This window comes from Oreochromis niloticus, linkage group LG23, assembly GCF_001858045.2.
Source record: "Oreochromis niloticus isolate F11D_XX linkage group LG23, O_niloticus_UMD_NMBU, whole genome shotgun sequence".
NCBI lineage: Eukaryota > Metazoa > Chordata > Actinopteri > Cichliformes > Cichlidae > Oreochromis > Oreochromis niloticus.
Window position 1 is genome coordinate 13,358,870 of NC_031986.2, and position 24,977 is coordinate 13,383,846.

General features: G+C 42.7%; 1 long non-coding RNA gene across 1 annotated transcript in view; it reads left to right on the forward strand.

Annotated features, from left to right (window-relative positions):
- The first annotated feature begins 482 nt into the window (after positions 1-482).
- The window catches only part of LOC102078135 (immunoglobulin superfamily member 8), a 31,502-nt gene continuing 7,007 nt past the window's right edge, over positions 483-24,977 (forward strand). The window contains exons 1-4 of the long non-coding RNA XR_001222955.3: positions 483-669; positions 3,428-3,540; positions 22,107-22,365; positions 24,441-24,611. This is a non-coding gene — a long non-coding RNA (immunoglobulin superfamily member 8). The remainder of the gene's footprint in view (positions 670-3,427; positions 3,541-22,106; positions 22,366-24,440; positions 24,612-24,977) is intronic.

Sequence of the window (24,977 nt, forward strand, 5' to 3'; positions counted from 1 at the left end):
CTGTGCAACAGTTGACTGGGAGAATTGGTCACTGTTATTTTATAAGTATTCTGACACCACCAAGGGAGCTGTGCACGCCACTCGGTCATGTTACAGCCACCAGAGCTGGACACAGATCTGGCCGCTCTGAGTTAATTAATGTTAAACTAGCTAGTGTTAAACTAATGGAAGGTTCCTCACTGAGTGTCTGTCACGTAAAGTTAAGAATAAACTGGCAGCATTTAGGTTTTTCTCCTCTTCCTCTTTTTTCTTCTTTCTTTCTGCTTTTCAATTTTCATTTTTGTTCCTAGCTGCCATTAACTTAAACAGAACTATGAATGCCACTTGAACTGTAAGAGGCACGAGTGGGGTCCTTTTAGGGCGGTCAGGCCTCTGCTGTCAGAGACTCGCTGGCACTAGTCTGGGCCCCAAGCATCTGTCTGGTGGTTGACCACAATCTTACGCCCAGTCTCTGTCTCTCTCACACACAGACACACACTCACAGACTCTCTCTCCTCTGTCATGCTGTCACGCATTTCCTGCACTCACATACAGTGGTTAAGTGTCAGTGGAGAGAAAGGACTGGTCTTACCTTCAGAAAAAACACGTGGAAATCAAGGGAAAAGGAAAAAAGTGGAAGGAAAATGGAAAACTATGTCACTGCACTCACTTTTGGGATTTTCATGCTCAGTAAGAGACACTTCTTTGCTTGGTGGCTGATTAACTCTGCTGGTGTCCTTTTATTTAAAAAAAGAAGAAAAGAAAAAGTGATGTATTTTGAAAATATTTTTTATGTTATGTTTATAGTCAACAGGATTTAGGAAGATGTTTTATAAAAAAAAATAAGTGATATCTTTTGCAACTATCGTTATCACTGTGCATTATTTACCTGCTCTGTCTTATACATCTTCATCAGTTCATTTTGCCATTGTAGTTAAACAAGTGATCTGTAGCAGTTTAAGTACTCGCAGTCATTTTTGGTAAATAACTGCAACAGTGTTGGGCAGGCGATCGTTTGACAAGAAGCCAAATATTAATCCCCATTTTGCAGTCTGCCAATTTAATATTTCATTTTTGTCTGTGGGTGGACTATCTTTTTAAAAAATATTATTTAAACAATTAATAGTGCATTTAACATCCAGTATCCAGCCTGGCATACATCCAACCCATCAGTCCTCACTTACTTTTAATTGATTTGTAACTTTTCAACTGCCTGCCTGTGCTAATGCTGTGAATCTGAATGGAAGAAGTTTGTGAGTGTCACAGACTAAAGAAATGCTTTAAAAAAAAAAAGATGAATTTTGAGTGAAACAGAGGTTTTCTGTTGGTATGTTGGATTAAGCCGAATTGAAAAGTGAATCAAAGAGATTGAAAATAAACGTCTCTCAGTCACCGTCCTGTTCAGCCTCTCATTTGCCCGAGCGAACTGTACTCCCACTAAGACCAGTTAGCCAACATGAGTTGACATGGTCCCATTAACCTCATGAGAAGTGATGGCCCGGCCATAAAGATGAGCTGTATTATTATGATCAGGCTCGGCCAGACAAAGCCGGTGTTGGGCTGGTTTTCTTCACAGGGACAAACCAGGACCTGTTCACTGGCATACCTGAATATATGCCCTATAGGAACTGTCCCATTACACATCACATTAGTACTCTGGGAGAAGAGGAAGCCTCTTTAATGTGCTTCCCCTTTTACTGTGACCACCAGACTTCCTGTAACGAGCCATAAAGCATCTGCATTTTTTTCCTTTTTAACGGTTTCTGTTTTGATATTTTTGAGTGCACCACCAAAATGTTTTAGTGGTTTTATTTCTTAAAAAAAAAAAAAAAAAAAGGTGCTGCAATTTTGGGATTTGTGTTTGTTCGGTGTTGCAAATCCATCAATTACAAACAAGTGGACACTTAAAACATCTGTTGAAGGTGAAGTTCAGAAACCCTCGCACTGAGTGGACTGAGCTGGATCTGAGCTCTTTGACCTGGTATTGCAAATGTGTGAATTTTTTTCACTTTCAAATTTTGTTTTAAAATACTTTGAATTAAATCGGAAAGATGTTGGTGGTTGGTCACATGATAGTAACTTGTATTAGCTGCATATTAGACGGTGAAGTGAAACAAACTGTGGCTTTTATGAAGTTTTGTCACTTATGAAACAGAAAACATCCACACTCAGCAGGCTGACTCATACATGCACATCGTGCTTTTTCTTGACGTTGTGGTCAGATTTCTGGTTTACGTTTAAAAATAGAAGATATCTTCTTGCTCTGTAAAAATGCTTCCTCGTTTGTAGACCTCTCAATTGCTGACTGCTAAAGCTTAATAATTTCTAATATTAATAATATTAATAATAATAATAATACGTTTTATTTGAGGGCACCTTTCTAAAAATCCAAGGTTACACAAAAAGAGAAAAAGACATCAATAAAACATCAGATTAAAACAGATTCTAATAAATTAAAATATAAAAAACAGCAAAATACAACCACAAACAACAGATAATTAAAAACAACAACAACAACAAAAACTTGACAGCAAGTAAAATCTGTATTAAAGCAAGTAAGCAATTCCTGAAACCTGTTACATAAAGTCTGTAGATGTAAGAGTATTTGTTATTCTGGGGAAACCTGGATGAGTACACTACATCTGAGGTCTCCTACATCAAGCACTCCACGAACACCATCGACACTGACAAACGCATCTGGGTAACTGCCAAACTAAAAACCCTGGCTGACGAGGAGATTTGCCTGCACAGGATGACCCCAGAAAGTCATCAGCACAGTGCTCTCCTCTTCTTAGAGGAGCTCTACAGGTCTCACTGCCACAGTAAAGCCCGCAGCGTCCTGAAGGACGCATTTCACCCAGCACCTCACCTGTTTCAAGTGTTACCTCAGCAAGGTGGCAGATGAGACAAAGGCCTGTTTATTTCACCTTCAGTGGTGTCGCATTTCTAAGGAAAATACCAGTGCCAAAAAAGCTTTTTCTGCTATTGAGACTTGTTTGGTGTCTCTTTTGTTGTGGAAAAATGTGGAAGAACCACACACAGCCTGGCTGCTCCTCCTCATGCTGGTCTGGATGCCAAGTGTGGTCACACACTGACCAAGCTTGGCTTCCTGTTCTTCAGCCAGGATTTGTTGCAAGTCAGCCAGTGTGGTACAGTACACCTGACTGTCCATGATTAAAACATTGAACATCAGTGTCATTGTCAAACATATCATTACCTTATTCAAGCTGCTACAGGCCCAGCAAACTTCAATATGACCTCAATAGTCTGTTGTACTGAGGGGCAAATGTATATAAATACAGCATATTATTCATGTAAATTGTATTTTGCTTCATATATAGAAGGATTTTCTTTCATCTTGGAGGTTTCAGAGTCCAACTCAGCCTCCACACATATTTTTTTCTGTTACAGACTTTAATCTTTTAAAATGTTTTCTCTGTCCTTCAAGGTGGATGCTCGGCCCGTGTGGTGACGGTGCCTTCTGGTCCATTAATCCGGGTGGAGGGCCAGCCAGTCTCCATCAGATGTGATGTCAAAGAATACACAGGACCTAGTGAGCAGGTCATTTTCCCAACACACACACACACACACACACACACACACACACACACACACATCAGTCTTGAAGTTTTGTCTGACAGATGGGTTACACTTTGAAATGATGCAAATGACCACCATATGCAGTGGTTTCTCCTGTCAGAAATATAGTTAGTGAATTATTATTATTTTAGTTTCTTCCTCAAACTGTTGAACATTATTTATTTTAGCGAACGTGCCTCAAGAATGAACTAATAGTGGATTTGTTGTTAGCTTATTTTCAGTTATAGAAGTCAAGAATGTCATGTGTGAGACTGATCCAATCTTTGGTCCCTCACATACATTTTTATTATTATTTTTATTATTATTATTATGTGTGCCTATGCCAAGAGGCACACATATTACTATTCCTCGGATTTATTATTATGTGTGCCTATGCCAAGAGGCACACATATTACTATTCGTCGGATTTATTATGTGTGCCTATGCCAAGAGGCACACATATTACTATTCGTCGGATTTATTATTATTATTATTATTATTATTATTCTCCAGTTTCCGCCTGAAATTTTGCAGCGAATCTCGCCCCGCAGTTTTGAGACAAGCTTCATATATGTTACCTCATTTTGTGCGGCTGGATCAGGAATGGTGTGCTATGACTTTTGGTGTTTATAACTATTATAGTTTTTTAAATATTAATATTTTAGTGAAAATTTTCCCGCGCCTCTCTGCCTAACAGTTTTGACAATAGGGTTACATATGTTAGATCATTTTGTGCGGCTGGAGCTGGACTAGTATGGTATACACTTTTGGTGTTCATGACTTTTATAGTTTTTGAAATATTTAGATTTTAGTGCAAATTTAGGCCAATTTCCATAGAAACAGACTTTATTTGTGGTGGGTTGGCTCTCTCTAGTGGTATACCGGGAGTAGTACGGCCGAAATCTGTATGCTTGTTTTTAAACTCAATATCCCATAATGCATAGCACGCCTCTGCCGAGTTCAACAATGGCGGACACCTCTTCCTTTTAAACGTCTTTTATTCGTGTTTCTAGGTCACAAAATGAACTTTTAAGATATTTTCAGGCGAGAATGTAGGTGTGTAAACTTCAAATATCTGCTCGTTTTGTCAAAACATCCCATATTATATCTGACGATGTTGCCGGCTAACTAGCTAGCGTGGCTAGCGCCACTAGCTAGCGCCGCTCGATGTGGAATAATAACTGAGTTGTTTGGTCTTGGCTAACGCGCAGCTACAACAGAGAGCAGCTATCTACCGGTGTGTGTCAGAAAAACATGCGGGAACGAGACATAGGAGGCGGCGAGGGGACCGCCGATCGACCGGTGGTAGATCGTGGATCAGGCAAACCTAAGGCAGGAGCGTGAGGTGAACTGAATTTCAGGTAAGAAGTTATGAATTGCACAGGAGTTTCTATAGAGCTGTGTGCGCGCTAAGTTACTGACGTTGAACTTTATTTTATTCATAACGGTTAGTCCGTAGAGTTGTCGTACAAACGGAATCGTCCCACATTCAGAGAAAATATTACGATTTATTCTGTCGTTATGAAGCCTCCCCTGTCATTCTCTGGCCTGTTGCAACTTCAATCGTGAAACTGATCAACAATCGGCTTTTCGCTCTTGTTTATCGCGCTAAACAACAGCAGCACGTTTAAGCTTGATCAGCTGTTGTTAGAATTCATTTGATTTTAATTTTGCGGCTGGTCCAAACCAGGAGATGTCCTTACTGAATCATCAGAGCTGAACTGGTGATGGAGAAACAGGTTTACCCTTTACAGGGCTCGCAAAATCGCTAGCCCGACGTCCCGGGGCTAGCGATTTTTCCAATCGGGCTACCAAAATCCATCTCAGCCCTGCCCGTCGGGCTATCATGGGAGGGAAAGATATGTCAATGCTTTTGCATTCTTTCGCAAATGTAGCTGAGTAATTATGTCATCGGCATCGATGAGCCACTGTCAATATGTGACACATTGAAATCGCGTTTGAATTTGCGCTTGTTTTTTGCTTTCACTTTCACTTTGCGCTAACTGTGTGTAGAGAGCGACAGCACTAATTGGTAAGTCACAGATTAATTGCACACCAATTCCTCTGACATCGTCTTATCAATCGTTAGCTTACTATCAAACATGACAAGTGAAATCTCCTGCAGCAAGCTTAAACGTGATAGAGGCTGATTACGCAGAGAATTGCTGATCGTTATGTAAGTATGCATGTAAGAGCAGATGGATTTAAGCAGGTATTTTAGTTCTGCAGAGCCAAACAAGAGAGGTCAGGGTGAAGAAGGGGCAGCCAAAGAAAAGCCAACCACAAAACGGAAAAGTTATGACAAATCAGACTATGAGGGAAAAAGAAAGCGCAGCTTTATGGTTTCATGGACTAAGAATTTATGTGGCTGGAATACGACGAGCTAAATAACCTCATGTTCTGCCGGGTGTGTTGTGAGTTTCCCTCGATTTCTGAGTCGACAAGCGCCTTTGTTACTGGGACCAGTCATTTTAAGAAAGACCCCATCAGAACCCATGACAAATGCAAGAAATGCATTATTGCCCAGTCTGCAATATCTTTCCCAGAACAAACACCAATTGCAAAAAGCATACTAAAAATAAACCAAGCATAACAAGAAGTCCTGAAAAATCTGTTTAGAACAGCCTACTATGTTGCAAAGAGTGAACTACCACTGGCAAAATTTAGCAGTCTTTGCAAACTTCAAAAAGCAAATGGCCTAGATCTTGGTTGCACTTGCCTCTTACCTGTGATTTCAGTGGAAATGTCAAAAATAAGGATCTGACACAGACTGATTCCTGTTGTACAGTTCTTACAAGTTCATAGAAATTTGTTCAATTAGAACCAAATATTTGAGTTGATGATTGAAATTGTTGTTGTAATTTGTGTTTTAAATATTTTTAGATTGATGTTTTGTTTCCTTTACAATATTATACTTTAATGTATAATATTGTAAAGGAAACAAAACATCAATCCAAAATTGTCCTCTTTTTTTTTTTATTCGGGCTACTTAAATTTATTACCAAAAACTGAAGAGTGCCTCCCCGAAGGGCTACCAGGGATTTTGAAATTTTGCGAGCCCTGCTTTAGGTGACATGAATGAGTTGAAGGGAAGTTATGAACTGTTTCTCAGAGACAAATAAACACCCAGCTCCTGTTTTTGTGTAGCTGACAGCTGGTAACTGTGCAGGGGCGGATCTAGCAAAGCTTTTGCCAGGGGGCCAGGTAGGGCATTAACAGGGAAAGGGGGACACAAAGATATACTTTTCTTTCTTACTCTCGTATAAAATATTTAGCTTTTTATTAAATAGTTATCTGCATCTTACAACCAAAGTTTGTATAATAATACACAAGATTGGCTGTAGACCATTGTTAATCATTTACTGTGTAAAAATAACAAAAAACAAAAAGTAAATGCAAAAGTGCATAAATATTTATTTTACGTGTTTGATGTGTGTGGCGGGGCGTGGTCTGCAGTGCCGCTGCAGGGGAGGTGGACCCACGGGCGTAAAGTCTGTGCTCTTTCGGCTGTTTTTTGGGTGTGTGTCGGGCTGTCAGTTGAAAAGCTACAGCCGGCTGTGTGGGTACACCAAGCATGTGTGAAAAGTGGTCCATAACGTAATGCTTCAAAGAGTGTTCATGCAAACATTGTCGGGTCTGCCGTGGTACAATGGGACTTCTGCTCATGAACCTGTGTGCACAGCATCTGCAAATCGGGGCTGTGCAAAGTCACTTCATCTTTACCCAAAACTGTAAGCTGTCATCTGTGAGGCGCGAGCGGTGTTTGTTTTTACCATAGTTCACGGTGGAGAATGGCTGCTCTTCTGAGTTTTGCTCTCTGTAGCCGTATGAATGTCAAACTACACTGATTCGCAGCGGCATAGGCACACATAAAATTTCTTCTGAAATTTTCCCTTTCTAGTTATTCTTATTATTATTATTATTATTTTCCTTTTTCCGCCTGAAATTTTGCAGTGTATCTCTACCCGCAGTTTTGAGACAAGCTTCATATATGTTACCTCATTTTGTGCGGCTGGATCTGGAATGGTGTGCTATGACTTTTGGTGTTTATGAATATTATAGTTTTTTAAATATTAATATTTTAGTGAAAATTTTCCCGCGCTCCTCTGCCAAACAGTTTTGACATTAGGGTTACATATGTTAGATCATTTTGTGCGGCTGGAGCTGGACTATTATGTCATGACTTTTGGTGTTTATGACTTTTATAGTTTTTTAAATATTACTATTTTAGTGCAAATTTAGGCCAATTCATCTTTTGGCGCCAAATAAACAGACTTCATTTGTGGTGTGTTGGCGCCATCTTTTGGTCCCATTGAAACAAATTTCAAACTTCATTTGTGGTGTGTTGGCTCTCTCTAGTGGTATGCCGGGAGTGGTACAGCCTGTCTACCCTTATTTGGATACCGTAATGATGACAATATCAATGGCGCGCACAGCCTCGCTGCTTTCAGGAACCATTGGAGGTTTTAAGGTTGCGCGAACCATTGAATAGTTACGGTAAACACAATGGCTTCTATGCTTGGTGGAAAACTCCATATCCCACAATTCATAGCACACCTCTGCCGAGTTAAACAATGGCGGCCACCACTTCGTTTTATATGTCTTTTATTAGTGTTTCTAGGTCACAAAATAAACTTTTAAGATATTTTCAGGCGAGAATGTAGGTGTGTAAACTTCAAATATCTGCTTGTTTTATCAAGACATCCCATATTAGCGACAATGCTCTGACGACCTCGGTCCTGCCTGACAGCTAGCCGGCTACCTAGCTAGCTGCCGCACTTGGCTGCAAATGGACAGCGAGGGGACTCTCTCTCTCCTTTCACCTCCCCGGTCTCTCGCAAATGCTCGCACAGAATCGGAGTTACAGCTGGATGTGGAAAAAATAACTGAGTTGTTTGGTGGTGCTATAATGCGGAGCTACAACAGTGGGCAGCTATCCACCGGTGTATGACAGAAAGGACATGCCGCGACCGCCGATCGACCGGTGTTTGCTAACGCGGAGGTCAATCATGGATCAGGGAAAGCGAAGGCAGGAGCGTGAGGTGAACTGAATTTCAGGTAAGAAGTTATGACCTGCACTCTATTTGGGTCAAATATAAACCGAGTTTAGGTGTAGTTTATTTAGCAGCAGTTCTCTTATGTGTTGCTGATAGCCGGCTAGCTAGCTAGCTAGCGCCGCTAGCATAGTTAGCTCGCGCCGCTAGCAACCCTTCGTGAAAAAGCACCCAGGCTTGGCTTATATTGAGGCGGGTGAAACTCGTGTCAGCACCCGGTCGCTCTCTATTTGGGTCAGATATAAACCGAGTTTAGGTGTAATTTATTTTCGTTGACCTTTTACAATCGTACTGCCACGGGAGTTTATATACAGCTGTGTGCGCACTAAGTTACTGACGTTGGACTTTATTTTATTCATTAGGGTTAGTTCATAGAGTTGCCGTGCCGTACAAACGGAATCGTCCCACATTCAGAGAAAACATTATGATTTATTCTGTCGTTACGAAGCCTCCCCTGTCATTCTCTCGCGTGTTGAAACGTCAATCATGATAACTGATCAATGATCGGCTGTTCGCTCTTATTTATCGCGCTAAACAACAGCAGCACGTTTAAGCTTGATCAGCTGTTGTTAGAATTCTTTTGATTTTAATTTCTAGTATCAGCTGATGTTTGCTGGAGCATGAAGATGAAATCAGGAGATGTCCTTACTGAATCATCAGAGCTGAACTGGTGATGGAGAAACAGGTTTACACTTTAGGTGACATGAATGCGTTGAAGGGAAATTATGAGTTGTTTCTGAGAGACAAAGACCAAGCTCCTTTTTTGTGTAGCTGACAGCTGGTAACTGTGCAGGGGCAGCTAGGACATTAACAGAGAAAGGTGGACACAAAGATATACTTTTCTTTCTTACTCTCATATAAAATATTTAGCTTTTATTAAATAGTTATCTGAATCTCACAACCAAAGTTTGTATAATAATACACAAGATTGGCTGTAGACCATTGTTCATCATTCAGAACACTGTGTAAAAATAACAAAAAACAAAAAGTGAATGCATGTGTGAAAAGTGGTCCATAATGTAATGCTTCAAAGCGTGTTCATGCAAACATTGTCGGGTCTGCCGTGGTACAATGGGACTTCTGCTCATGAACCTGTGTGCACAGCGTCTGCAAATCGGCGCTGTACGAAGTCACTTCATCTTTACACAAAACTGTAAGCTGTCATCTGTGAAGCGTGAGCGGTGTTTGTTTTTACCATAGTTCATGGTGGAGAATGGCTGCTCTTCTGAGTTTTGCTCTCTGTAGCCGTATGAATGGCAAACTACAGTGATTAGCAGCGGCATAGGCACACATAAAATTTCTTCTGAAATTTTCGCTTTCTAGTTATGTGTGCCTATGCCAAGAGGCACACATATTACTATTCGTCGGATTTATTATTCTTATTATTATTATTCTCCATCTTCCGCCTAAATTTCGGCACGTATCACGCCCCGCAGTTTTGAGACAAGCTTCATATATGTTACCTCATTTTGTGCGGCCGGATCTGGAATGGTGTGCTATGACTTTTGGTGTTTATGAATTTTATAGTTTTTTAAATATTAATATTTTAGTGAAAATTTTCCCGCGCTCCTCTGCCAAACAGTTTTGACATTAGGATTACATATGTTAGATCATTTTGTGCGGCTGGAGCTGGACTATTATGTTGTGACTTTTGGTGTTTATGACTTTTATAGTTTTTTAAATATTAATATTTTAGTACAAATTTAGGCCAATTCATCTTTTGGCGCCAAATAAACAGACTTCATTTGTGGTGTCTTGGCTCTCTCTAGTGGTATACCGGGAGTAGTACAGCCGAAAAGATTTATCCTTGTGTTGAAAACTCCATATCCCACAATTCATAGCACGCCTCTACAGAGTGAACAATGGCGGCCACCACTTCGTTTTATATGTCTTTTATTCGTGTTTGTAGGTCACAAAATAAACTTTTAAGATATTTTCAGGCGAGAATGTAGGTGTGTAAACTTCAAATATCTGCTTGTTTTATCAAGACATCCCATATTTAGCGACAGTGCTCTGACTACGTTGGTCCTGCCTGACAGCTAGCCGGCTACCTAGCTAGCTGCCGCACTTGGCTGCAAATGGATAGCGAGGGGACTCTCTCTGTCGTTTCACCTCCCCGGTCTCTCGCAAATGCTCGCACAGAATCGGAGTTACAGCTGGATGTGGAAAAAATAACTGAGTTGTTTGGTGGTGCTATAATGCGGAGCTACAACAGTGGGCAGCTATCCACCGGTGTATGACAGAAAGGACATGCCGCGACCGCCGATCGACAGGTGTTTGCTAACGCGGAGGTCAATCGTGGATCAGGGAAAGCGAAGGCAGGAGCGTGAGGTGAACTGAATTTCAGGTAAGAAGTTATGACCTGCACTCTATTTGGGTCAGATATAAACCGAGTTTAGGTGTAGTTTATTTAGCAGCAGTTCTCTTATGTGTTGCTGATAGCCGGCTAGCTAGCTAGCTAGCGCCGCTAGCATAGTTAGCTAGCACCGCTAGCGACCCTTCGTGAAAAAGCACCCAGGCTTGGCTTATATTGAGGCGGGTGAAACTCGTGTCAGCACCCGGTCGCTCGCCGACAGTATGTGTTTTAGCTGGACTTATTTTTCGTTTATATGGACCGATGATTTATTTATTTATTCATTTTAGTAACGGTATAAACAGTGAAAGGTGGTGGATTGGCCAGATGTAAACTTCAAATATCTGCTCGTGTTACCAAGACATCCCATATTAGCTCTGATGTTTTCGGTGCCTGCAAAGAGCTAGACAGGTAGCTAGCTAACCCGAGCTGGCTGTCTTTTTGACTCAGGGTCATAGCTGGACTTATTTTTCGTTTTATGAGCCGATGAGGGGTTTTTTTTTAGTAACGGTACAAACAGTGAAAGGCGGTGGATTGTCCAGACGCTGGTCGATGTGGAAAAAATAACTGAATTGTTTGGTAGTCGCTGACGCGGAGCTACAACCGAGGGCAGCTATCCACCGGTGTGTGTCAGAAAGAACATGCGGGGAACGAGGCGGCGAGGTGACCGCCGATCGACCGGTGGTAGATCGTGGATCAGGGAAACCGAAGGCAGGAGAAGCAGGCGGCTGCCGGTCGGAGCGTGAGGTGAACTGAATTTCAGGTAAGAAGTTATGACCTGAACTCTATTTGGGTCAGATATAAACCGAGTTTAGGTGTAGTTTATTTTCGTTGTGCTGACTTTTTACAATCAGTTATAATAACTCGTACTGCGTGGTAGCTAGCACGATGGAGTTTCTATACAGCTGTGTGCGCGCTAAGTTACTGATGTTGAACTTTATGACAGCCTCCCCTGTCATTCTCTCGCCTGTTGAAACTTCAGTCATGAAACTGATCAATGATCGGCTTTTCTCTCTTGTTTGTTTATCGCGCTAAACAACAGCAGCACGTTTAAGCTTGATCAGCTGTTGTTAGAATTCATTTGATTTTAATTTCTAGTATCAGCTGATGTTTGCTGGAGCCACAGCTGTAGAAGCGGCTGGTCGAAACCAGGAGATGACCTTACTGAATCATCAGAGCTGAACTGGTGATGGAGAAACAGGTTTACCTTTTTTAGGTGACATGAATGAGTTGAAGGGAAGTTATGAACTGTTTCTGAGAGAAATAAACACCAAGCTCCTTTTTTTATTTAGCTGACAGCTGGTAACTGTGCAGGGGCGGATCTAGCAAAGCTTTTGCCAGGGGGCCAGGTAGGGCATTAACAGAGAAAGGTGGACACAAAGATATACTTTTCTTTCTTACTCTCATACAGGGAGTGCAGAATTATTAGGCAAGTTGTATTTTTGAGGAATAATTTTATTATTGAACAACAACCATGTTCTCAATGAACCCAAAAAACACATTAATATCAAAGCTGAATGTTTTTGGAAGTAGTTTTTAGTTTGTGTTTAGTTTTAGCTATTTTAGGGGGATATCTGTGTGTGCAGGTGACTATTACTGTGCATAATTATTAGGCAACTTAACAAAAAACAAATATATACCCATTTCAATTATTTATTTTTACCAGTGAAACCAATATAACATCTCCACATTCACAAATATACATTTCTGACATTCAAAAACAAAACAAAAACAAATCAGCCACCAATATAGCCACCTTTCTTTGCAAGGACACTCAAAAGCCTGCCATCCATGGATTCTGTCAGTGTTTTGATCTGTTCACCATCAACATTGCGTGCAGCAGCAACCACAGCCTCCCAGACACTGTTCAGAGAGGTGTACTGTTTTCCCTCCTTGTAAATCTCACATTTGATGATGGACCACAGGTTCTCAATGGGGTTCAGATCAGGTGAACAAGGAGGCCATGTCATTAGTTTTTCTTCTTTTATACCCTTTCTTGCCAGCCACGCTGTGGAGTACTTGGACGCGTGTGATGGAGCATTGTCCTGCATGAAAATCATGTTTTTCTTGAAGGATGCAGACTTCTTCCTGTACCACTGCTTGAAGAAGGTGTCTTCCAGAAACTGGCAGCAGGACTGGGAGTTGAGCTTGACTCCATCCTCAACCCGAAAAGGCCCCACAAGCTCATCTTTGATGATACCAGCCCAAACCAGTACTCCACCTCCACCTTGCTGGCGTCTGAGTGGGACTGGAGCTCTCTGCCCTTTACCAATCCAGCCACGGGCCCATCCATCTGGCCCATCAAGACTCACTCTCATTTCATCAGTCCATAAAACCTTAGAAAAATCAGTCTTGAGATATTTCTTGGCCCAGTCTTGACGTTTCAGCTTGTGTGTCTTGTTCAGTGGTGGTCGTCTTTCAGCCTTTCTTACCTTGGCCATGTCTCTGAGTATTGCACACCTTGTGCTTTTGGGCACTCCAGTGATGTTGCAGCTCTGAAATATGGCCAAACTGGTGGCAAGTGGCATCTTGGCAGCTGCACGCTTGACTTTTCTCAGTTCATGGGCAGTTATTTTGCGCCTTGGTTTTTCCACACGCTTCTTGCGACCCTGTTGACTATTTTGAATGAAACGCTTGATTGTTTGATGATCACGCTTCAGAAGCTTTGCAATTTTAAGACTGCCGCATCCCTCTGCAAGATATCTCACTATTTTTGACTTTTCTGAGCCTGTCAAGTCCTTCTTTTGACCCATTTTGCCAAAGGAAAGGAAGCTGCCTAATAATTATGCACACCTGATATAGGGTGTTGATGTCATTAGACCACACCCCTTCTCATTACAGAGATGCACATCACCTAATATGCTTAATTGGTAGTGGGCTTTCGAGCCTATACAGCTTGCAGTAAGACAACATGCATGAAGAGGATGATGTGGACAAATACTCATTTGCCTAATAATTCTGCACACCCTGTATAAAATATTTAGCTTTTATTAAATAGTTATCTGAATCTTACAACCAAAGTTTGTATAATAATACACAAGATTGGCTGTAGACCATTGTTCATCATTCAGAACACTGTGTAAAAATAACAAAAAACAAAAAGTGAATGCAAAAGTGCATAAATATTTATTTTACGTGTTTGATGTGTGTGGCGGGGCGTGGTCTGCAGTGCCGCTGCAGGGGAGGTGGACCCACCTGAGCGGCACCTGCAATCACGCCTCTCGGGCGTAGTCTGTGCTCTCTCGGCTGTTTTTGAGTGTGTGTCGGGCTGTGAGTTGAAAAGCTACAGCCGGCTGTGTGGGTAAACCAACCATGTATGAAAAGTGGTCCATAACGTAATGCTTCAAAGCGTGTTCATGCAAACATTGTCGGGTCTGCCGTGGTACAATGGGACTTCTGCTCATGAACCTGTGTGCACAGCGTCTGCAAATCGGCGCTGTACGAAGTAACTTCATCTTTACACAAAACTGTAAGCTGTCATCTGTGAAGCGTGAGCGGTGTTTGTTTTTACCATAGTTCATGTTGGAGAATGGCTGCTCTTCTGAGTTTTGCTCTCTGTAGCCGTATGAATGGCAAACTACAGTGATTAGCAGCGGCATAGGCACACATAAAATTTCTTCTGAAATTTTCGCTTTCTAGTTATGTGTGCCTATGCCAAGAGGCACACATATTACTATTCCTCGGATTTATTATTCTTATTATTATTATTTTCCTTTTTCCGCCTGAAATTTTGCAGCGTATCTCGCCCCGCAGTTTTGAGACAAGCTTCATATATCTTACCTCATTTTGTGCGGCTGGATCTGGAATGGTGTGCTATGACTTTTGGTGTTTATGAATTTTATAGTTTTTTTAATATTAATATTTTAGTGAAAATTTTCCCGCGCTCCTCTGCCAAACAGTTTTGACAATAGGGTTACATATGTTACATCATTTTGTGCGGCTGAAGCTGGACTAGTATGGTGTGACTTTTGGTGTTTATGACTTTTATAGTTTTTGAAATATTTAGATTTTAGTGCAAATTTAGGCCAATTCATCTTTTGGCGCCAAATAAACAGACTTCATTTGTGGTGTGTTGGCGCCATCTTTTGGTCCCATTGAAACAAATTTCAAACTTCATTTGTGGTGTGTTGGCTCTCTCTAGTGGTATGCCGGGAGTGGTACAGCCTGTCTACCCTTATTTGGATACCGTAATGATGACAATATCAATGGCGCGCACAGCCTCGCTGCTTTCAGGAACCATTGGAGGTTTTAAGGTTGCGCGAACCATTGAATAGTTACAGTAAACACAATGGCTTCTATGCTTGGTGGAAAACTCCATATCCCACAATTCATAGCACGCCTCTACAGAGTGAACAATGGCGGCCACCACTTCGTTTTATATGTCTTTTATTCGTGTTTCTAGGTCACAAAATCAACTTTTAAGATATTTTCAGGCGAGAATGTAGGTGTGTAAACTTCAAATATCTGCTTGTTTTATCAAGACATCCCATTATTAGCGACAATGCTCTGACGACCTCGGTCCTGCCTGACAGCTAGCCGGCTACCTAGCTAGCTGCCGCACTTGGCTGCAAATGGACAGCGAGGGGACTCTCTCTCTCCTTTCACCTCCCCGGTCTCTCGCAAATGCTCGCACAGAATCGGAGTTACAGCTGGATGTGGAAAAAATAACTGAGTTGTTTGGTGGTGCTATAATGCGGAGCTACAACAGTGGGCAGCTATCCACCGGTGTATGACAGAAAGGACATGCCGCGACCGCCGATCGACCGGTGTTTGCTAACGCGGAGGTCAATCGTGGATCAGGGAAAGCGAAGGCAGGAGCGTGAGGTGAACTGAATTTCAGGTAAGAAGTTATGACCTGCACTCTATTTGGGTCAGATATAAACCGAGTTTAGGTGTAGTTTATTTAGCAGCAGTTCTCTTATGTGTTGCTGATAGCCGGCTAGCTAGCTAGCGCCGCTAGCATAGTTAGCTCGCGCCGCTAGCAACCCTTCGTGAAAAAGCACCCAGGCTTGGCTTATATTGAGGCGGGTGAAACTCGTGTCAGCACCCGGTCGCTCTCTATTTGGGTCAGATATAAACCGAGTTTAGGTGTAGTTTGTTTAGCAGCAGTTCTCTTATGTGTTGCTGATAGCCGGCTAGCTAGCTAGCGCCGCTAGCATAGTTAGCTCGCGCCGCTAGCAACCCTTCGTGAAAAAGCACCCAGGCTTGGCTTATATTGAGGCGGGTGAAACTCGTGTCAGCACCCGGTCGCTCTCTATTTGGGTCAGATATAAACCGAGTTTAGGTGTAGTTTGTTTAGCAGCAGTTCTCTTATGTGTTGCTGATAGCCGGCTAGCTAGCTAGCGCCGCTAGCATAGTTAGCTCGCACCGCTAGCAACCCTTCGTGAAAAAGCACCCAGGCTTGGCTTATATTGAGGCGGGTGAAACTCGTGTCAGCACCCGGTCGCTCTCTATTTGGGTCAGATATAAACCGAGTTTAGGTGTAATTTATTTTCGTTGACCTTTTACAATCGTAATGCCACGGGAGTTTATATACAGCTGTGTGCGCACTAAGTTACTGACGTTGGACTTTATTTTATTCATTAGGGTTAGTTCATAGAGTTGCCGTGCCGTACAAACGGAATCGTCCCACATTCAGAGAAAACATTATGATTTATTCTGTCGTTACGAAGCCTCCCTGTCATTCTCTCGCGTGTTGAAACGTCAATCATGAAACTGATCAATGATCGGCTGTTCGCTCTTATTTATCGCGCTAAACAACAGCAGCACGTTTAAGCTTGATCAGCTGTTGTTAGAATTCTTTTGATTTTAATTTCTAGTATCAGCTGATGTTTGCTGGAGCATGAAGATGAAATCAGGAGATGTCCTTACTGAATCATCAGAGCTGAACTGGTGATGGAGAAACAGGTTTACACTTTAGGTGACATGAATGAGTTGAAGGGAAGTTATGAGTTGTTTCTGAGAGACAAAGACCAAGCTCCTTTTTTGTGTAGCTGACAGCTGGTAACTGTGCAGGGGCGGATCTAGCAAAGCTTTTAAGGGGGGGAGCTAGGGCATTAACAGAGAAAGGTGGACACAAAGATATACTTTTCTTTCTTACTCTCATATAAAATATTTAGCTTTTATTAAATAGTTATCTGAATCTCACAACCAAAGTTTGTATAATAATACACAGGATTGGCTGTAGACCATTGTTCATAATTCAGAACACTGTGTAAAATAACAAAAAACAAAAAGTGAATGCATGTGTGAAAAGTGGTCTATAATGTAATGCTTCAAAGTGTGTTCATGCAAACATTGTCGGGTCTGCCGTGGTACAATGGGACTTCTGCTCATGAACCTGTGTGCACAGCATCTGCAAATCGGCGCTGTACGAAGTAACTTCATCTTTACACAAAACTGTAAGCTGTCATCTGTGAAGCGTGAGCGGTGTTTGTTTTTACCATAGTTCATGGTGGAGAATGGCTGCTCTTCTGAGTTTTGCTCTCTGTAGCCGTATGAATGGCAACTACAGTGATTAGCAGCGGCATAGGCACACATAAAATTTCTTCTGAAATTTTCGCTTTCTAGTTCTTATTATTATTATTTTCCTTTTTCCGCCTGAAATTTTGCAGCGTATCTCGCCCCGCAGTTTTGAGACAAGCTTCATATATGTTACCTCATTTTGTGCGGCTGGATCTGGAATGGTGTGCTATGACTTTTGGTGTTTATGAATTTTATAGTTTTTTTAATATTAATATTTTAGTGAAAATTTTCCCGCGCTCCTCTGCCAAACACTTTTGACAATAGGGTTACATATGTTACATCATTTTGTGCGGCTGAAGCTGGACTAGTATGGTGTGACTTTTGGTGTTTATGACTTTTATAGTTTTTGAAATATTTAGATTTTAGTGCAAATTTAGGCCAATTCATCTTTTGGCGCCAAATAAACAGACTTCATTTGTGGTGTGTTGGCGCCATCTTTTGGTCCCATTGAAACAAATTTCAAACTTCATTTGTGGTGTGTTGGCTCTCTCTAGTGGTATGCCGGGAGTGGTACAGCCTGTCTACCCTTATTTGGATACCGTAATGATGACAATTTCAACGGTGCGCACAGCGTCGCTGCTTTCAGGAGCCATTGGAATTTTTAAGGTTGCGCAAATCATTCAAAAGTTACGGTAATGCTTGGTGGAAAACTCAATATCCCACAATTCATAGCACGCCTCTACAGAGTGAACAATGGCGGCCACCACTTCGTTTTATATGTCTTTTATTCTTGTTTCTAGGTCACAAAATAAGCTTTTAAGATATTTTCAGGCGAGAATGTAGGTGTGTAAACTTCAAATATCTGCTTGTTTTATCAAGACATCCCATATTTAGCGACAGTGCTCTGACTACGTCGGTCCTGCCTGACAGCTAGCCGGCTACCTAGCTAGCTGCCGCACTTGGCTGCAAATGGATAGCGAGGGGACTCTCTCTGTCATTTCACCTCCCCGGTCTCTCGCAAATGCTCGCATAGAATCAGAGTTACAGCTGGATGTGGAAAAAATAACTGAGTTGTTTGGTGGTGCTATAACGCGGAGCTACAACAGTGGGCAGCTATCCACCGGTGTATGACAGAAAGGATATGCCGCGAATGAGACATACGAGGCAGGCGACCGGTGTTTGCTAACGCGGAGGTCAATCGTGGATCAGGGAAAGCGAAGGCAGGAGCGTGAGGTGAACTGAATTTGAGGTAAGAAGTTATGACCTGCACTCTATTTGGGTCAGATATAAACCGAGTTTAGGTGTAGTTTATTTAGCAACAGTTCTCTTACGTGTTGCTGATAGCCGGCTGGCTAGCTAGCTTAGCGCCGCTAGCTTAGCGCCGCTAGCTTAGCTAGCTAGCGCGGCTAGCGACCCTTCGTGAAAAACCACCCAGGCTTGGCTGATAGTGAGGTGGCTAAAATTTGTTTAATCGCCCGATCGCTCGGCAAGGGTCTGTGTCTTAGCTGGACTTATTTTTCGTTTATATGGGCCGATGATGCTGGTCGATGTGGAAAAAATAACTGAGTTGTTTGGTGGTGGAGCTACAACAGAGGGCAGCTATCCACCGGTGTGTGACAGAAAGGACATGCCGCCAACGAGACATACGAGGCCGGGCAGGCGATTGCTAACGCGGTGGTCAATCATGGATCAGGGAAAGCGAAGGCAGGAGCGTGAGGTGAACTGAATTTCAGGTAAGAAGTTATGAACTGCACTCTATTTCGGTCAGATATAAACCGAGTTTAGGTGTAGTTTATTTTCGTTGTGCTGACTTTTTCAATCACTTACAATAACTCGTACTGCGTTCTAGCTAGCACGACGGAGTTTCTATACAGCTGTGTGCGCATGTTGAACTTTATGACAGCCTCCCCTGTCATTCTCTCGCCTGTTGAAACTTCAGTCATGAAACTGATCAATGATCGGCGTTTCTCTCTTGTTTGTTTATCGCGCAAAACAACAGCAGCACGTTTAAGCTTGATCAGCTGTTGTTAGAATTCATTTGCTTTTAATTTCTGGTATCAGCTGATGTTTGCTGGAGCTACAGCTGTAAAAACGGCAGATGTCCTTACTGAATCATCAGAGCTGAACTGGTGATGGAGAAACAGGTTTACTCTTTAGGTGACATGAATAAGTTGAAGGGAAGTTATGAACTATTTTTGACAGACAAATACAGGGAGTGCAGAATTATTAGGCAAGTTGTATTTTTGAGGAATAATTTTATTATTGAACAACAACCATGTTCTCAATGAACCCAAAAAACTCATTAATATCAAAGCTGAAAGTTTTTGGAAGTAGTTTTTAGTTTTAGCTATTTTAGGGGGATATCTGTGTGTGCAGGTGACTATTACTGTGCATAATTATTAGGCAACTTAACAAAAAACAAATATATACCCATTTCAATTATTTATTTTTACCAGTGAAACCAATATAACATCTCCACATTCACAAATATACATTTCTGACATTCAAAAACAAAACCAAAGCAAATCAGCGACCAATATAGCCACCTTTCTTTGCAAGGACACTCAAAAGCCTGCCATCCATGGATTCTGTCAGTGTTTTGATCTGTTCACCATCAACATTGCGTGCAGCAGCAACCACAGCCTCCCAGACACTGTTCAGAGAGGTGTATTGTTTTCCCTCCTTGTAAATCTCACATTTGATGATGGACCACAGGTTCTCAATGGGTTCAGATCAGGTGAACAAGGAGGCCATGTCATTAGTTTTTCTTCTTTTATACCCTTTCTTGCCAGCCACGCTGTGGAGTACTTGGACGCGTGTGATGGAGCATTGTCCTGCATGAAAATCATGTTTTTCTTGAAGGATGCAGACTTCTTCCTGTACCACTGCTTGAAGAAGGTGTCTTCCAGAAACTGGCAGTAGCACTGTGAGTTGAGCTTGACTCCATCCTCAACCCGAAAAGGCCCCACAAGCTCATCTTTGATGATACCGGCCCAAACCAGTACTCCACCTCCACCTTGCTGGCATCTGAGTGGGACTGGAGCTCTCTGCCCTTTACCAATCCAGCCACGGGCCCATCCATCTGGCCCATCAAGACTCACTCTCATTTCATCAGTCCATAAAACCTTAGAAAAATCAGTCTTGACATATTTCTTGGCCCAGTCTTGACGTTTCAGCTTGTGTGTCTTGTTCAGTGGTGGTCGTCTTTCAGCCTTTCTTACCTTGGCCATGTCTCTGAGTATTGCACACCTTGTGCTTTTGGGCACTCCAGTGATGTTGCAGCTCTGAAATATGGCCAAACTGGTGGCAAGTGGCATCTTGGCAGCTGCACGCTTGACTTTTCTCAGTTCATGGGCAGTTATTTTGCGCCTTGGTTTTTCCACACGCTTCTTGCGACCCTGTTGACTATTTTGAATGAAACGCTTGATTGTTCGATGATCACGCTTCAGAAGCTTTGCAATTTTAAGACTGCTGCATCCCTCTGCAAGATATCTCACTATTTTTGACTTTTCTGAGCCTGTCAAGTCCTTCTTTTGACCCATTTTGCCAAAGGAAAGGAAGTTGCCTAATAATTATGCACCCCTGATATAGGGTGTTGATGTCATTAGACCACACCCCTTCTCATTACAGAGATGCACATCACCTAATATGCTTAATTGGTAGTAGGCTTTCGAGCCTATACAGCTTGGAGTAAGACAACATGCATGAAGAGGATGATGTGGACAAAATACTGATTTGCCTAATAATTCTGCACTCCCTGTAAACACCAAGCTCCTTTTTTTGTGTAGCTGACAGCTGGTAACTGTGCAGGGGCGGATCTAGCAAAGCTTTTGCCAGGGGGCCAGGTAGGGCATTAACAGGGAAAGGTGGACACAAAGATATACTTTTCTTTCTTACTTTCATATAAAATATTTAGCTTTTATTAAATAGTTATCTGAATCTTACAACCAAAGTTTGTATAATAATACACAAGATTGGCTGTAGACCATTGTTCATCATTCAGAACACTGTGTAAAAATAACAAAAAACAAAAAGTGAATGCGAAAGTGCATACATATTTATTTTATGTGTTTGATGTGTGTCGGGGCGTGGTCTGCAGTGCCGCTGCAGGGGAGGTGGACCCACGGGTGTAAAGTCTGTGCTCTCTTGGCTGTTTTTTGGGTGTGTGTTGGGCTATGAGTTGAAAAGCTACGGCTGCCTGTGTGGGTACACCAACCATGTGTGAAAAGTGGTCCATAACGTAATGCTTCAAAGCATGTTCATGCAAACATTGTCGGGGTCTGCCGTGATACAATGGGACTTCTGCTCATGAACCTCTGTGCACAGCGTCTGCAAATCGGGGCTGTACGAAGTCACCTCATCTTTACCCAAAACTGTAAGCTGTCATCTGTGAGGCGCGAGCGGTGTTTGTTTTTATCATAATTCATGGTGGAGAATGGCTGCTCTGCTGAGTTTTGCTCTCTGTAGCCGTATGAATGGCAAACTACACTGATTACCAGCGGCATAGGCACACATAAAATTTCTTCTGAAATTTTCGCTTTCTAGTTATTATTGTTGTTGTTCTGGGGGTTTTTTTTTTTAGAAAACATATGCTCTTCTGCTTCAAGTTTAAATGTTGTTAAAAGTTTGCCTTAATATAACATTCACATCATCTTTGTTCCTCTCTTTTCCTGCAGGATTTTGAATGGAATATGTTAAAGGATGCTAAAGGGCGGAAGACACAGATAATCTCCTCTTTCGACTCTCGGTACTCCGACCAGTCTTACAGCACGCGCGTGGCATCTGGCGACATTTCAATGGTGCGTCTCCAAGACAATGAGGTGGAGCTGAAGATTGCTGAGGTGAAGTTGACGGATGCTGGCTTCTACGAGTGTCAAACACCGAGCACCGACTACGTCATCAGTGGAAATTATATGGCTCAGGTCCAGCTCACTGGTATGAAAGTGTGTGTGTATTTAACAATTCTGACCTATTAATAAAGAGGTTTAAATCCTGAACAAATGTTAAATTTAACAAGTGTCTGATCAAAAAAATAAAAACCTTCAAATCCAGGCACTCATACAGTAAATATCTAAGCATAGCCTACTAGTTGTCTTTGGAAACCATAAATTATTTCTATTTGCACATAATGATAAAAAACAAAAAATGTTACTGTAAAGTATTATATATCAGCATTGTCAAGCGTTTGAGCTGTCCCTATAGAAACTGACTTAATGCTCACTAAGGAGGTTTCCCCTCAGCCTCAACCGGTGGCAGCAGATGGCTGCCGCTCCCTGAGCCTGGTTCTGCCCGAAGTTTCTTCCTGTTAAGAGAGTTTTTGCTTGCCATCATTGCTATTCATAAGGGATCATCTGTTAGAGCCCTTATACTGCTGGGTCTTTACTTTGCATTATAAAGCAAATGTTGTTATGATTTACCACAAATGGTGCGCAGCAGCGCTTCTTCCAGGCATCTTGTTGCATAATCCACCAGAACTAATACAAAGCAATATCCACGTGCGCTCCAGTGAAATGGGACATCCATTAATGGTAAACGGCACAAAGGCCCTTTTTGTATGACTGGCTGGTGAACCAGCTGACACTCTGGGCAGGACAAGCGCTATTGGTTCACATCTGCCCGGCCAATAAAATTGAGCCATTATTCAATCCAGAGTTTTGTCATACCCAATGTGACCGGCCATTGGGTTGTAATGAACCACCTGGAAAATCATTTCCCGGCGGCTTCAAGACGCCAACAACTGGGTGTGTACCTCCTCTGTGCGAGTGTCGCAACTCACTCGATGCAATCTTTCCCTAATCAATACAAAATGCATAAATGTCAGTGCTGCTTCAGGGCGCGCCATCTGACCATCAATTCTTCTCACCTGGTCAAAGGCTGAGTGTAGGGTGTCAACTCAAGAAAGCTCCAGTAGAAAATTTTCTGTGGAGTGAATTCCTGGGCTTTCTCCTCCTCCTTCCCAGAGCCGGTTTCAGATGACCCCGTATCACCGCTTAGCGCAAGGCAGACCCCACATGTCCCTATCGGCCGTCAATGCACCCGGACACACTGCCCTATTAAACTACTGAACCTGGGCCAATCTAGCGTGCGTCAGGCGTGAACTAACCGCAGTCTTCAGTCTAAGCATTTTCCCCTTATATCTAAGGGATATTTGTGAATGTCCCCATGCACACACTTCACCATCACCCACTCTGCCTCCAGCAATGCCCCTGTGCGAACCAGGGTTTGGTGGACCAGGGTCTGCATACAGCCCGAATCCACCAGAGCCTGGTGTGTACCCCATTGTCACCTTACCGGTACGTGGCACGTCTTTCCTGAACCGGGGGAGGGCTGCCCCAGGTGTGTTGGGTGTGGCGTCCGTAGCGGCCATGATCTGCGAAGAAAACCAAGAGGAGAAGGGGTTAGTGGGTGTGAACTGCCTCTGCGCTGCAGCCACGCGCAGACAGGTGGTGGCAGGCCTGGGGCCTCCTTCGTGGGGCCGGGACTGGTCCAGAAAGGACGCCCACGCCGTCAGCGGGAGCCACCTGGGCTTCATCCGACAGCAGCGGATGAAGCCCAGGTGGCAACTGGAAACCTATTTCTCAGCCGACCACGAGGATGCCTCCACCATTGCCTGGAATGCCTCCAGGAAGGCTTTTCTACTGGGAAAGATCTTTGCAATATATCAGGCCTTGAAAAAGTTTTTACCTTTGCGTATAGAGCAGCGGGCCACACCAGTAAGCTTATACAGAGGCAACTAAACTAACAGCAACTAAATCAAATCACATTGAGCTGTTCTTGGCATCGACCATCACACAAAATTCAAAAATGATATCCTGAAGTTGTGGATGTTAGACTTCAGAGGGTCCTTCACATGGCCCCTTGGGAAAATGGATTGCCCAATCCTGCTGTAGAGGCTATCTTTAGTACTTTACTTTATTACTTTATAAAGTCAATATTTTTACTACTAGTTTGTTTCTTTTTATAACATTGTTTGTGTGTGAAAATGTTTTTTTGTTTTGTTTTCCCATCAGTCATTCCTAACACGCTCAAGGTGTCCCCTAAGACCCCGCCCCCTGTCATCACTGAGGGAAGTGACCTAACTCTCTCCTGCAACGTCACCCGGGAGCTCATCCACCCCAGAAATTGGACCAAAATCGTGGAGAGTACCAAAGAGATGGGAACCGTTGCAGTTACTCCTACAAGTAAGAGGACACATGTGAAGCACTGGTTACACCAGTGGTGGGCAATTCCAGGCCTCGAGGGCCGGTGTCCTGCAGGTTTTAGATCTCACCTTGGGTCAACACACCTGTCCCATGATTAGTTCGTTACCAGGCCTCTGGAGAACTTCAGGACATGTTGAGGAGCTAATCTAGCCATTTAAATCAGCTGTGTTGGTTCGAGGACACATCTAAAACCTGCAGGGACACCGGCCCTCGGGGCCTGGAATTGCCCACCCCTGAGTTACACCATTAAAGGCACCATTGCTGCTTTTCTGTTTGAATTAAATGTTTAAAAGCATTTTTCAGACCAATTCTACCAAATTATATGAATACAATGACTATATATTG